Genomic DNA, 13349 nt, shown 5'->3' with positions numbered 1-13349 from the left:
ATGGGGGTCAGAAAGCCAGGCCAGTTGCTGAGCACCCAGATTGTGATCATGTGACCACTGTGACAGTTAGAACTTTGAGGACCAGTCATAAGTATCACTCATTTAGAATTGTTAGAAGTTCAAATGGTTGGATTAACTGAGAACCACCTGTAATTCCTATCAGTTTCACGAGGTGGATCAGACCAGAAAATCAACTGCACAGTAAGACTAGAACTACTTATATTGAGATTGGTTACAGTTACAGGATATCTCAAGTGTGATTGAACTGTACCTTCTCCTTCTTATACTCCAGTGAATTACAGACATATGTGCTAGAGGAAGTTCTAAATATTATTTTGTTTCTCAGAATTTAAAAGAACATTTCAGCTCATTTTGCCTAGTTTTATTTTATGATTTTGTCAAAATAATTTCCTTTACTCTCTATACCAGGGGTGTCAAACTCAAAGCCCGGAGGCCGGCCCCGGCCCGCAAGGTACTTAGATCTGGCCCGCGGGGCCACCCTGGATACAGAGAAGGACCAGCCCATGGTGCTTCTGCCAGTGAAAACAGGCTCCCAATCTCTATTTTCAGCTGCCACGGCCTCCTGCAACCCTCTGCCAGTGAAAACAGAGCTCAGGGGGGCCGCATGCGGCAGCTGAACGGAGCTCGGGAACCTGTTTTCATTGGCAGAGCACTAGGGCCACCACAGGTCCCCCGACAGAAGAGACATTGAGCTGCCATACCTACCCTGGCCATGCCCACCCCGGCTCCCCGAGCTCAAACACAACCCTGATGCGGCCCTAAATGAAATCGAGTTTGTATACAGCAAATACAGGAAGGGGCTGAGCACGCAGCCCTTAGGGGAGCCTGTGCTGACCTTCAGGGTGGAAGATGTCAGAGACCCAGCCCTTACTGTTTGTGGATGGTCCGTCAGGAAGTCTTTGACACAGTCACAAATGAGGGGAGAGAAATTCATATCAGTCAGCTTTTCAATGAGAATGCCTGGTAAGGTGGTATTAAAGACCGAGCTATAGTCTATAAAAACAGTTTGACATAGTTCCCAGATTTCTTGAGGTGTCTCAATGCAGTATGTAAAGCAGTGGCAATGGTGTCTTCTGTTGACCTGTTACTTCCATAAGCAAACTGGTATTGATCAAAATTTAGTGGAAGACAGGACCTGAGGTCTTGTAGAACCAGTCAAAGCACTTCATCACTACAGACATCAGTGCAATGGGTCTATAGTCATTCAGGCTGTATATCGAGGGGAGTTGTGTGGAGAAGGTTTCCTCTTTTAAATTCTTGGGAGTGCTCATTAGTCAAGATCACACCAGTAAAAACGGCCTCCCTCAACGCCACTAGATAGGTCTGAATAAATGACCTAACTAGTGTTCGGTCAGCTTCTGAACGGCTGGACCTCCAAGCGCTCTCTAGGCATCTTTTCCAGCGCTTCATCTCCCTCAGCTCCTCGGAAAACCAAGGAGCGGGTTGAGTTCTATGCCGGGTCAGAGGCCGCAAAGGCACGACACGGTCCAAAGCCCCAGCCGCGGCCCGTTCCCAGGCTGCGACTATTTCTTCGGCTGAGTCGTGGGCCAGAACCTCAGGGAACGGCCCAAGCTCCGTCAGGAACCTATCCGGGTCCATCAGGCGCCTGGGACTGGTTCCGTCTCCCTGCGGTGTTGAGTAGCGGTCCGAAAGTCTAGACGAAGGAGGGAATGATCCGACCATGACAAAGGCTCAATGACTAAATCTCCGAGTTCCAGATCATTCAACCACTGTCCAGAGACAAAAATCAGATCCAGCATTCCTCCCCTGATGTGAGTAGGGCTGTTGACTAATTGGGTCAGGTCCATGGCCGTCATGGAGGCCATGAACTCCCGAGCTGTCGTCGATGCCCCACCGGTTGATGGCAAGTTGAAATCCCCCATGACCATAAGTCTAGGGATATCAACCACCATCCCAGCTAACACCTCTAACAGCTCGGCAGGGCTGTTGTCACGCAGCAAGGAGCCAGGTACGTGATCAACAAGCCCACCTGCCACCTACGACCCCACTTCACAAAGAGGGATTCACAACCTGATATCTGAGGTACAGTGGCCTCCCTCGGCTCCAGACTCTCCTTAATAACGACCGCCACCCCCCCACCCCTACCTTGCGCCCTCGGCTGATGGAATGCATAGAAACCTGGTGGGCACATTTCTACAAGGGGAACACCCCCTTCTGAGCCCAACCAGGTCTCTGAAATGCCCATAAGGTCCGCGCGCCCCCCGTATAAGATCACAAATCAGGGGGGCTTTATTTACCACGGACCTAGCATTGCATAACATCAGCTGAAGATCCAAGCTCTGAGGATTCTGGCCACTCGGGGAACGGGAAAAGTCTGAGGGGCCGGAGCGCGCAATCTCTTTTAAACAGCGAGCACGCACTCCCTTAACATGATACGGCCTCCCACTTCCGCTAGTATATTCTCTATACTATCCATGTTGTTTTGTATTTTCTTGCACCAGAGAGGCTAATCCAATTTCATTGTATATATAGTAGTGGCCAAAATTGTAGAAACCTTTTGAGAAAAGTCTGTTTTCTAAAACTAGGTAATAACACCACTTTTTTTTTTTTTTGGAGTAGTACCATAAAATTATATATAAATGGAAAGATAATTTAATCAATAATGTAATGCAATAACTTTTATGAAGGATTTGCTATTAGAATAGCAGTTACAGTATAAAGAAGAAAAGTGAAACACATAGAAAAAATGGATTTACAAAAATTATCAAGTCAGTTAATAGTTGGGTAACCTTTAGCATGAATAATTACACCTTACAACGTCTTCCCATGGAGTGAACCAAGTTTTTTATTTCTGCAACTGTTATAATGGGAAACCAAGATTGAATGATTGCCTCTATTAACTGGGTTTTACTTCTTGGTCATTTCTGAATAACAAGTTTCTTTAGTCGGCTCCATAGATTTTCAATTGGGTTAAGGTCTAGGCTATTCTCAGGCCATTCCAGCAGTGGAATATGATTATCTTGAAATAAAAAAAAAGAGGGGGGGGGTGTTATTAGCCATCAAACCTCAAAAATACACTTTTTCCAAAAAGTTTCCACAATTTTGGCCACTGCTATATGATATACAATGACAATAAAGGCTCTACTACTATATACTATATTCCTCTAATAAACAGGAGTGGAAAATAATTACATGAAGTGTTATAACCATTTAAATCAACAACTTGATTTTCACACATGGTCATTTATGTTTAAGTCTGATATTGGTTGCACATCGAGTGTTCATTCCCATAATCAAGCATTTACAGAAATAATGCCTATTTACAACAAAATAGCGTTCTCCAAAAGGCATTCTCTGGAAAACCAGATTTAATGCCTCCAGTAACATTCCATTAGAGAGAAAGAAATGAGATGATTACACTTTAGCTAGCAATGTGGAAAGTAATTTAAAAGAGCATTTGAATATGAGGGAAATAGTGGTTTAATCATTCTAGCTATCTCAAATATTAATTCTCACATTAATGTAGGGCTGCTTCAATATACATGAACATGAAAGAAGAGGAAACAAAAAGCAGTTGCTCATTTTTCAACAAGAAGTAAACAGTTTTTATGGTTACATAATGTTCATTGAAAGATGTGTACAATGAAACCCCTCAAACAGTATTGGTTCAATATGCTGTCACAGCATGACTGCTAATTACTTAAATATGCAAATTACATTGAGGTGGGCCTAGCCAAGGTATTTTAAAAGGCAACCAAACTTAATTACACTAGAATTTCACTCTCTCTCCATCTACCTACCCCATTTCCCCCAAAATAAGACCTATCCAAAAAATAAACCCTAGCAGGTTTTTATGCATGCCCTATACCTCAAATAAACCTGACTTAACAGCCTGTGCAACTGGCCACCTGCCCATTGGCCAGGTTGCTCACAGTGCCACAGCTACGAGGCAGGGTAGTGGAGCTGCCCTACATACCCCACATTAGCTTACCTCAGGGCCCCCACAGCCAAACCATCCACGCTCCGACACTTGCCTCATGGCAGCATAACCAGCAGCCATGTGCAGGAGGAGCCCATGTGGCTGCTCACCCACTTCTGCTTGCTTGCAGCTGCAACAGAGCAGGAGGCTGAGTGATGTGTTGGTGCCATGGCCACAAGACAAGGCAGGTGTTGGGGCATGGATGGCCTGGCTGTGGGAGCCTTGTGGTAAACTGGTGTGGGGCACATGGAAGAGCTCCACCCTCCCCTGGAGTGAAAGCACTGGCACATCACGCAGCCTGCCCTGCCACGGGCAAGCAGAAGAAGTGGGCCTCCTGTAATGGAAAATAATAAGATATCCCCAAAAATAAGCCCTACTGCTTATTTTGGGGGCCAACAGAAAATAAGACCCAGTCTTATTTCTGGGGAAACACAGGTATCCCTCTATCTACCTACCTACCTACCTACCTACCCACTCATTCACCCACCCATCCATCTCTATCTATCTCTGTCTGTCCGTCTGTCAGTCAGTCTGTCTGTCTAGATGCTAGAGAGATAGAGATAGGTAGATAGATCGATAGATAGATCGATAGATAGATGGGTGGGTGGGTGGGTGGGTAGGTAGGTAGGTAGGTAGATAGATAGATAGAGGTAGGCAGAGGGCAGCCATGCCAACCCAGGAAAAGGGGCAGCTGCTTTAAGGAGTTCCCGAAACAGGTTATGTGCTCACCTACATATTTTCCAGGTGACCATATATTTTCCAGGTAATCTCTGCAAGCCTAATACAACAAATAATTATAGCATGCAGGGTCTTCTAATCTCCTGTTTCTACTTACCAATAGGAAAAAAAACCTGTCCGTTTATTTAAACATGTATTGATCACCATAGATATATTGATAGGGTGATGTAGGCTAGTCTATCATATTAAGCTAGAGTTAATCAAATCATGATTTTTTAGGGAAAAACACATGGTGGAGTTGATATAACCAAATCAAACTGTGACTAAATGGGATGTGTAAAAAACCCTAGGTTTTCATCTGAAAAATAGGAGTTTTCCACTGAAAACAGCTGAAGAGCATGATGCCAAAACTGACACCCCAGCAACTAAACCACAGACAGGATAAGTAGACTTAAAATGTTAATGCATTGACACAACTCTTTATCCACACAGAAAATAGACCCACAAAATTCTGCTTCTCTCTGTCTTCCAAACAAGCAGTATATTTATTGTAATGCATTACAGCATCTTTTGGGGTTTAACTTCAAAATCCCAAGGTAATTTTATCACAGCAAGTCATTTTCATAAATTACAGATTGATATCCGTTTAAGCATATGTTTACAATATATCAAGCTTGAAACAAGCGCTAATATAGATAAAGCTGCTATCTTTCATACTAAAATATGCTTTTGGTTTTGCATTTCTTGTTTCTCTTTCTCACATACAAATACATGCACACAAAATTTATTGGATTGCCCAAAGTACCTAAAAGAGGTTTGTCTACAAATGAAAATTAGCTAAAATATTGTAACTGATATATACAAATACGATGGAAGCATGTTTTTGAGATTGTCCAACAATTGTTAAAAAGCTGTTATATAATACTGACTTCCTAAAGCATTGAACCAGGAAAAATATGGAGTTATATTCCAGCAGAAAGCAGAGATCAGTCCATTAAGATTTCCTCTCCCTTTTATCAGGCATAATCTCTGTTCCATTAAAATTTTCACATTGCCCTCCAATCTGTTCACCACAGATCTGAGGGGATATAGTTACCCATTTTACTTACTCTTTTTAAAGAGCATCAGCTAGAATAGAGTCATATTTTTGTTGCATTCATTTACATTTCACATATTACTGAATTCCCTAAGATCATACCGCTCCTGCTGCCAAAAATAACACTGCTGCTTCTTCAATTAATTTCAACAGCAATGGTTAAACCCTATAATTCTCGAAATAGAGTAAAGTGTTAAAAAGAGAGAGAAATATCTACCTTGCTGCTCTTTGCAAAGGTATTTAAGCAGCCATGACTTCTGCACATAAATCTGATTTATCAGATTTATAAAATTGGCTGATTCCGCCGAAGGTTGTGCCTACCTTCATTATCCATAAAAGACTATTTTGATGAAATCAGATAAATGTATTCCAGTGCAGAATTTCTCCTGCATTTTTTAACCACCTCAATTTCATGAAAAATCCTTGGAAATTCTAAGACATATAAAACGAATTTTAAAGTAATTTTCAGGATCTTTGCTATTGCTGATAAAGGGGATACTGCTAGGTCAAAAGGTATTAAAGTTGTTAAGGCTAAAGGAAAGAAAGAATCAGAATGTGCCACCGAACTACCAGTTCTTGACAAAACTCCTTAAATGCTACAGACCAAAACAGAAGGTTAATAGATCCACTGGAGAGTTTATATACAGGGAAAGAAAGCAATGTGCTCAGCAGCTGGGAAGGAAAGATGAATTGTAGGGTCAAAGATAAGTGGGTGGGGGGAGCATTGAGAGAAAAAGGATCAGTGAACTAAGAAATTCAAATAGAAAAGCCTTGCAGTATTTTCACCTGAAATGTGTTCATAACATAAACATGTAATGTTATGATATAAAATCATGATGATAAGGAAAATCTGAACAGATGTGCTGCCTTCCAAAATTTTAGAACATTGGGTCATTTGAAATACCATATAATTAAACCAAAATTTGTAGCCATCAGATGAGTGATGGCCACTGATTTAAAAATGCATTGGGCAAATTTGCAAAGAATGGAATGTCAGTAACACAATTTTCTGTCTCCTGAGTCCCAAGAGGAACAACAATACCTGAGGAACAACAGTGGAATAGGCCTACCCTTTTCCTGCTGTGCTTTTGGTTCCTTCATACCTGTGATGGGCCCTTGTGTGACACATGAGCTGCGGTGGCGCAGTGGTTAGAGTGCAGTACTGCAGGTTCTGCTGATTGCTGTCTGCCTGCAATTTGGCAGTTCAAATCTGACCAGGCTCAAGATTGACTCAGCCTTCCATCCTTCCAAGGTGAGTAAAAATGAGGACCCAAATTGTTGGTGGCAATATGCTGACTCTGTAAACCGCTTAGAGAGGGCTGTAAAGCACTGTAAAGCGGTATATAATCTAAGTGCTATTGTGCGGCACAACACAATGGACCAGCATGATCCACCAGATCCCACAGGGCTCTCCCTACATTAAAGTAATAGGACTCTTTATCAACTCCTTCTTTTATAGCATCTGCCAACAGTTTGATTCAGAGGAAAGTTCTGGGAAAAACCTTTGGAATATTTTTTGAGGTGCCAGTAAGAGAAGCTGGTGGGTGATGAGCTAACCAATTTTTTTTAAAACGTAGTATCATTCTATTCATGATACTAACCCCAAAATACTGATTTCCCACTGATTGAAGACATGGGGCTAAACAATCTATTGTCCTAATGTGAGAAACAACATGCAGTCCCTGAATATTCCCCCCTCCCCATGTCTGGAGAAGCAGTGCACGGAGGGCAATTTTGGTTGTCAGAAAACAACATTTCAGATGTAATGAGAGGTCCTTTTTGCTCTCCGAGCTTGGTTGTTTTCTTGCAAACATTTCATTATCCAAATTAGGTAACATCATCAATGCTGCACATCAGTGCTGAGTATTGATGATGATACCTAGTTTGAGTAATGAAATATCTGCAAGAAAAGAACCGAGTTCAGAGAGCAACAGGGATCCCTCATATCAACCCTGAGTTATAAATATTCTCCTTTATTGACGGAGTTGTAACTCTTCTACAAGCTGGAAAGATATTTGCAAATCTATTTGCTGCCCATTTCCAACCTTAAAAATCAGCACATAATAAACCCCTCAACCTGCAAAGGCCAGAAACTTGTGCCTCCTCCTGGGTGAGTAAACTGGGTGGGTAAACTGATAGTTTGTGCTGAAGATGTGATGTGACCTGCAGAAAGTGCTCCCTTGAAGACCTGAAAGTGTGAGAGAGTAGGCAGACACTCATACAAGTAATTGGGCCTTAGTTAGGTTTTCACTTACCAAAGTGAATACCCTGATTTGACCTCAAAAAACAAACAGTAAACAGCACATTTATTTATTTATTTTGTCACACAGTATATATAAGCATGAAATAACTATACAAACACAGTATATATAAGCATAAGCATGAAATAACTATACAATATATAAGGGAGAAACTTATAAATAAAGTATAAGAAATATAAGTATGAGTATGTAATCACTATATTAATTGGATATAACGAAAGGAAACAATAGGATAAGTATTTCATCATACTTCCCTTCTCTATCTGTGATCTCACATTCCATTTCTGGGTGTTCTATGAAAAATAAACCAGCCATAAGGTTATCAGGGATGTGTCACCAACACCTTTTACAGGGAGAAGCCAGCATTATCAGTCAAAATAAAAATGATAAATGACCTTCCCACAGATGTGATGTGGCTCTTTCTGATGGCCCTGCCAGATTCACAAGATCCCCCTGATTGCAAACTGTCACTTCAAAGAAAATCAAATCCCTTGTGTTATTTTCTCAACTACTAAGAGTTAGTTTCACACTTAGTAGTTGATTAATTGCTGCTGCGTAAAAATAGGAAAGTTGTGCTCTTAACATAACATAATAACAGAGTTGGAAGGGACCTTGGAGGTCTTCTAGTCCAACCCCCTGCCCAGGCAGGAAACCCTACACCATTTCAGACAAATGGCATTTTCTTAAAAATTTCCAATGTTGGAGCACTTATTTGTGTGCAGAAGGCTGAAAAAAAATAATTGATCTAAGTCACTGAGTAATCAGTTACTAAATAATTTATTCATATAACATATAGCCTCACTTTTTTGCTGCTATGAAGGTATCAACTGATAGGGGTACCAGAAAGTATATCAAAGGAAGAATATATTCTGGTTAGAGATTAAACACTACCACATATCACTACAATGAAGAATGGAGCATTCAAATTTCTAAGTACTGTATAGAAAGCATTAAAAAATTATAGTATCAGGAAGGGAGATTATAGTCAGAATATTAGCGTAAGAAAATGTCTGAATTGAAGTTGCAACAATTTTTCCAAGAGAGAATGAAAAGAAGTTTAATTGGATATGAAGAGGGGAAATGAAACTATATCTGTATTACTTTGTATAAGGTGAAGATTGAAGATAGACTTCAAGAAGGAGATTTAAATTAGGTGCAAAAAATCATAAACTAATTAGTAGCATGCATGGTATAATGATTAAATGAATAAATGAGTATCAAAGATATCAAAAACATAATTAAGAAGTTCAAAAAAATACAATTATCAGCAGATAAGTGCAGTTTATTGTGGGACTGAATGTAAATTAAAAGATTTTGCTATGACTAATTATTTTTCGCTATGAAGCTGCAGCTGCTGCAACGGTTCTCATAGTAAATTAAAACAGATTTCTGGGCTATAAACGTGTTGGACAGATTGATGAGCAGAGGCTCTAACATGTTTTTGGTCTCTAGTCCAATATCAATGAAGATTATAAAAATATGACTGTAGTAACATATCTCAGTGTGATTAATTTTCTCACTCTGAATCAGGGTGTGTGTTAAGCTTAAAATCTTCATGGAAGCAAAGGGATACTGATCCTAGGACAGAGTATATAACATTGTCTTGCATTATTACAAGTGCTACTCAGCTGAAGAAGAAGCGTCTTGGATGAAAAGCGAAGCATCTTCAAAGAAAAACCAGAAAGTCCAGTTGCCTCTTGAAAAAAAGCACTTTTGGGACAACCATAACCTGGATGACTCAAAATCTCCATAGACATAAACACGCTGAACTTGTTGATACATTTTAGAATATTGCCTTACTCTATCAGCTCTGCAGTGCATTCAGTAAACACTGTGTTAATACTGTGAATATATGCAGAGGCAGCAGTGTAAAATGAAATATCCTTATGGTCAAGGGAAATTCACAACATGCATACTGATTATTTTTTAGACTGATTGAACAACGATGGAGGGAGTTTAAAATCTGATCTGTTGAAAACATTTCTTTCAGGTGCACTATCGATTTTAAAATGTTTAAAAGGAGTCTTTTTTCAAAAACTGGAAGGAATATGGAAAATCTTCTTACTTTCTTTACTTGAACATTCATGCATAAAATTAAGAAAGCACTAAAATGTGGGATATCAGCCTTCAATAATATATTTGTGCATGTGTTAGTGAAGGAAAAATTACAAAAATGAATATGTGCTTAGAAATAAAATCAAGCAATATTTTTCTTTCCAACACCAGTTGCTTCTGGTCCTGCAGAGCATTTTACACAGCTATCTGGATTACAGATTTACACTTCTGTAAATGCTTCTCGGACAACTTTTCTATCATGAATAAATAATAAGGAGCCCTGAAAGCATTGATTCAAGAGAGAGAAAAATCAATATATGTCTGGCATGTGATAGACTTTCATTCAACTGAGGTCTGCCTAAAATTTATAGACCAATTTTAATGACAAAACATGAAAAAGGTGGCATTTTCAAACAGAGGCTTTAACAGCCTGCTGCTACTGCATTCTATATTCTGTCTGCAAAAATAATTATTTCCAAAGTGAATTGGTATGCTGTTTGCATAGTAGTCTGAATAAAATGATGGACAGATTTCTGCTACCTAGCAAAAAGTGATAATAATTGTAAATTATTTTGACTCTTGAATTTGTTTCACTGCATCTCTTTGTAGTAGGTTCTCTGTCATTATAAAGGCTTCACTGAAAAATTAAATCTATCAGGGAATTTTGTAAAGTTCTTATATTTTTAATGAGCATGAGCAAGCTGCTTTTTCAACAAAGAGGATCAGAATACCAATAGATAAAATGTGCAAGAGACCGTTTTTCATTTTGTAAACAAACAATGTGTACTACAATTTATTCAAAAAGGAAAAAAAAATAGTAGCCTTCAGGTATATCAGACAGAAGATGGCACACACATCTGTTACTTCAGAACCAAGGCAGAGAAACCACAAGGACCCGGTCACAAGAGAAATATTAAGAGCAACTATTTAACAAGTCAAAAAATTAACAATGAATAATCTCCAGCAAGACCAGTGTTTTCCAATTTTGGCAAATTTAAGTTATGTAGACTTCAATTCCCAGAATTCCGCAGTTAGCATGGGGAATGGTTGGTTGGGGAATTGCAGGTGTTGAAATCCGCATATCTTACAATTGCCAAGGTTGGAAAACACTAAGCTAGACACAGACTCTTCAACTTGTTACTTGGATCGTGTGAGAAATGAAAGTAAATAATGGAATAAAAGTGAATAGTTCCAGGTAAAGAATATTCTCAAGCATCATCCTTATATTCCCAGGCTTTTCTTGTGTCCAGCATTAATTAGACCAGGAAATACCTTGGGAAGCATGTGCTTATTTTGAAAATGTTATATTGTAATACTTTCTGAATAGCCAACACGCTTGCATTTGGGATCAATGGAAATCCCCAAACATGTAAAATAATTCTCCCTCTCATGATGCCCTCAGATTCTCCTCAGAATTCCACTCAGATTCTTCAATGAGTATTGCAAGACTTCCTGGTATAATTTAAAATTTTTTGAACCTGATAAAACTCATTTTGCCTATCTGGAGATTCTCATCATTCTATCTAGGGGTTTAACTTTGTACAGTGTTTTCCCCAAACATATTATTTTACTGGTTCCTAATAATTTTGCTTAATAGATAGTTTTTGTATTCTTGTAACCTTTTTATCTCAATTTGTTCCTTCTATATGTATTTCCTCAGATCCCTTGCAAAATCAGAAATATACTTCTCTGATTGTTAAAAATGTATTTTTGAATGTAATATGCATACAATCTGAAGTAATAAGTAGAAGATGAAAGTTTTGTTTTTCAAAAGTACATGCAAAATTCAAAATTTAACAAATGCTGGCTGAATCCCAATGGAATGCATATTTCCCCATTCAGAAATGTGCAGAAAACAGCAACTGATATTCTACTATGTGATATAAAGCTGAAGTGGAGATGGTATAAAAGATTAGAAAGCTTTTTCATTATTAAATCAGCTTTACAGCTGTGATAGTGATGGCTTAGGGAAATGAGTCCAGATAAAATACTAAATTCTGACTTACCGGTACTTCAAACAAAGAAAATGCAAGCATTGTGATGTCACTGCTGAAGAGAAAAAAATAAGTGTCGTGTTCAGCTACATATAGAAAAGTATAATCTGCAAACTGCAAGATGCCATGTAGTTTATTCTACAAGATGTAGGTTTATTCTGCAAGAAGTAGTTTATTCTATATTGGCAAGATACCATCCTAAACATTGTGTCAGATTTTGACCACCACAATGAGTCAGACAAACAATAACAGGTTCAGAGAAAAAACAGAATGGTCATGAGATTTGTGGAAGGACAAATTGCCCTAAAACAGAAAAATGTTATTTGGGCCCGTCTAGATAAATTACTTTTCTCTGCAGTGGTTCAACTGTGAGCTGTCCAGCTTGGGCTCATAGGGACTTACAGAACAAAATGTTTATAACTCTTTAGAATCCCTTGCTACTGGTTTCAAAGGAAAGCACTGTAAGAGGCCACAGCAGCTTGTGGGGGCTGGGAGATGTTTTCTAGGTGTGTCAGGAATGCTAGCAAGGGGATGAGGGATGGGTCAGAGAAGGCAATGGATGAAGACCAGAAGCCAGACAATCCATAGTCCAGGAAAAGAACCAGGAAGTACTCTCAAGAAGCTGAAGTCAAATAAGAACCTATAAAAAAGACCCAGCCAAAAGCCAGGAACTCTAGATGGTTGCAAAGTGAACTCTACCTGAATGACTAGACACAACAGTGTTATGAAGAAAGCGGTTAGTATCCCTAAGTCTGTAGGTAGGGTATCATGGGAGGAGAAGGAAGAAGCTAGCAATAAAGCAGCTTTGTATTCCAGTATAGTAGTAAAAATTTATGGCATTTAAGTTTAAGTATTAAGTACTAGAATACCCTTGGATCAGTGCTGAAATCCTCTCAGATCACCACTGGTTCGCTGCCTGTGCATGTGCGGTGCACCCCAAGAGCACACTGTGTGCGCGCATGCACAGCATGCACCAAAACCATGCACCAAAACCATGCTGTGACTTCACTAGGTAAGTAGAACAGCGAGGGGGGGAACAGCTGTGCCATGCAATATAGCTTCGCTAGAAAGCAGGGTTTCCTGCTTTCTAGTGAAGCTAAACCGTGTGGCACAGCTGATCATCGGAAATACTGGTTCGAACAAACCGGTAGCCTTTTTTAACTACCGGTTCGCCCGAAACGGGTAGCTTTTTTTTACAACCAATTCACCCAAACTGGTAGTTTTTATCACTACCGATTTGAGCAAACTGGAGCGAACTAGTAGCATTCATCCCTGCCTTGGACACTTATGCATGCACACACATA

General features: G+C 39.6%; 1 protein-coding gene across 3 annotated transcripts in view; it reads right to left on the bottom strand.

Annotated features, from left to right (window-relative positions):
- The window catches only part of PAG1 (phosphoprotein membrane anchor with glycosphingolipid microdomains 1), a 150046-nt gene that overhangs the window by 69472 nt on the left and 67225 nt on the right, over positions 1-13349 (bottom strand). Inside the window, exon 2 of one of the 3 annotated variants that reach the window (XM_058176473.1) lies at positions 12058-12100. The exons of the other annotated variants lie outside the window; for them this stretch is intronic. The gene's annotated coding sequence lies outside the window, so the exon portion shown is untranslated. The remainder of the gene's footprint in view (positions 1-12057; positions 12101-13349) is intronic. 3 annotated transcript variants of the gene reach the window in all.

The sequence above is a fragment of the Ahaetulla prasina genome, chromosome 3 (genome assembly GCF_028640845.1).
Source record: "Ahaetulla prasina isolate Xishuangbanna chromosome 3, ASM2864084v1, whole genome shotgun sequence".
Classification (NCBI taxonomy): Eukaryota; Metazoa; Chordata; class Lepidosauria; order Squamata; family Colubridae; genus Ahaetulla; species Ahaetulla prasina.
This window is presented reverse-complemented; position numbering and strand designations above follow the sequence as displayed.